We start from the raw sequence: 2,643 nt of genomic DNA on the forward strand, positions 1-2,643 counted from the left end.
GTCAAATGACGTTTACTTCTTCCATGGTTTAATAGCGGCCCGCAAATAAAGGTTTAAAGTGCATGCCGCCACCTACTGTCCTGGAATGTGTGGTCAATCACGGTTTACATTAACTCTACATTGTTATATACAGTGCATATACAAAAGTATTCAGAACACTTGACTTTTTCCAAATTTTGTTACGTTACAGCCTTATTCTAAACTGGATTAAATACATGTTTGTCCTCGTCAATCTACACACAATAGCCCATAATGGCAAATCGAAAACAGGTTTCTAGAAATGTTTGAAAATGTATTAAAAAAAGAAAAACAGAAATACCTTATTTACATAAGTATTCAGATCCTTTGCTATGAGACTCGAAATTGAGCTCAGGTGCATCCTGTTTCCATTGATAATCCTACAGATGTTTCTATAGCTTGATTGGAGTCCACCTGTGGTCAATTCAATTGATTGGACATGATTTGGAAAGGCACACACCTGTCAATATAAGGTCCCACAGTTGACAGTGCATATCAGAGCAAAAACCAAGCCATGAGGTCGAAGGAATTGTCCGTAGAGCTCCGAGACAGGATTGTGTCGAGGCACAGATCTGAGGAACGGTACCAAAACATTTCTGCAGCATTGAAGGGCCCCAATAACACATTGGATTCCATCATACTTCAAGTTTGGAACCACCAAGTCTCTTCCTAGAGCTGGCTGTCCAGCCAAACTGAGCAATCAGGGGAGAAGGGCCTTGGTCAGGGAGGTGACCAAGAACCCGATGGTCACTCTGACAGAGCTCCAGAGTTCCTCTGTGGAAATGGGAGAACCTTCCAGAAGGACAACCATCGCTGCAGCGCTCCACCAATCAGGCCTTTATGGTAGAGTGGCCAGACGGAAGCCACTCCACAGTAAAAGGCCCATGACAGCCCACTTGGAGTTTGCCGAAAGACTCTCAGACCATGAGAAACAAGATTCTCTGGTCTGATGAAACCAAGGTTAAAATCTGTGGCCTGAATGCCAAGAGTCACGTCTGGAGGAAACCCGGCACATCCCTATGGTGAAGCATGGTGGTGGCAGCATTGTGCTGTGGGAATGTTTTTCAGCGGCAGGGACTGGGTTACTAGTCAGGATCGAAGGAAAGATTAACGGCGCAAAGTACAGAGAGTAAACTGCTCCAGAGCGCCCTAAGAACACAGCCAAGACAAGTGGCTTTCGGACAAGTCTCTGAATGTCCTTGAGTGGCCCAACCAGAGCCCGGACTTGAACCCGATCGAACATCTCTGGAGAGACCTGAAAATAGCTGTGCAGCGACGGGTCTGAATACTTATGCAAATGAAATATTTACGTTTTTGATTTAATACATTTGCAAAAGTAAAAAAAAAAAATATCAATAACTACTTAGTAGATAACTCCTATTAGATTTTCCGTAAGATAAATGAGTAAATACATACAGTATCTACACTGTGCTAACAAACCTCCAAACAAGCTTCAACACAATACAACACTCCTTCCGTGGCCTCCAACTGCTTTCAAATGCTAGTAAAACTAAGTGCATGCTCTTCAACCGATTGCTGCCCACACCCTCCCGCTCGACTAGCATCACTACTCTGGACGGTTCTAACCTAGAATATGTGGACAACTACAAATACCTAGGTGTCTGGCTAGACTGTAAACTCTCCTTCCAGACTCACATTAAGCATCTCCAATCCAAAATTAAATCTAGAATCGGCTTCCTATTTCGCAACAAAGCCTCCTTCACTCATGCCGCCAAACATTCCCTTGTAAAACTGACTATCCTACCGATCCTTGACTTCGGCGATGTCATTTACAATATAGCCCCCAACACTCTACTCAGCAAAGTGGATGTAGTCTATCACAGTGCCATCGGTTTTGTCACCAAAGCCCCATATACTTCCCACCACTGCGACCTCTATGCTCTCATTGGCTGGCCCTCACTACATATCCGTCGCCAAACCCATTGGCTCCAGGTCATCTATAAGTCTTTGCTAGGTAAAGCCCCGCCTTATCTCAGCTCACTGGTCACCATAGTAACACCCACCCATAGCACGCGCTCCAGCAGGTATATTGCACTGGTCATCCCCAAAGCCAACACTTCCTTTGGCCGCCTTTCCTTCCAGTTCTCTGCTGCCAATGACTGGAACGAATTGCAAAAATCTCTGAAGCTGCAGTCTTATATCTCCCTCTCTAACTTTAAGCATCAGCTGTCAGAGCAGCTCACCGATCACTGTACCTGTACACAGCCAATCTGTAAATAGCACACCCGACTACCTCATCCCCATATTATTACTTACCCTCTTGCTCTTTTGCACCCCAGTATCTCTACTTGCACATCATCATCTGCACATATCACTCCAGTATTAATGCTAAATTGTAATTATTTTCGCCTCTATGACCTATTTATTTCCTTACCTCCCTACTCTTCTATGTTTGCACACACTGTACATAGATCTTTCTATTTTTCTTTTCTTTTGTGTTATGTACGTTTGTTTATGTACGTTTGTACGTTTGTTTATGTGTAACTGTGCTGTTGTTTTTGTCACACTGCTATGCTTTATCTTGGCCAGGTCGCAGTTGTGAATGAGAACTTGTTCTCAACTGGCCTAACTGGTTAAATAAAGATGAAATAAATAAAAATCTGA

Source organism: Salmo trutta, chromosome 14 (genome assembly GCF_901001165.1).
Source record: "Salmo trutta chromosome 14, fSalTru1.1, whole genome shotgun sequence".
NCBI lineage: Eukaryota > Metazoa > Chordata > Actinopteri > Salmoniformes > Salmonidae > Salmo > Salmo trutta.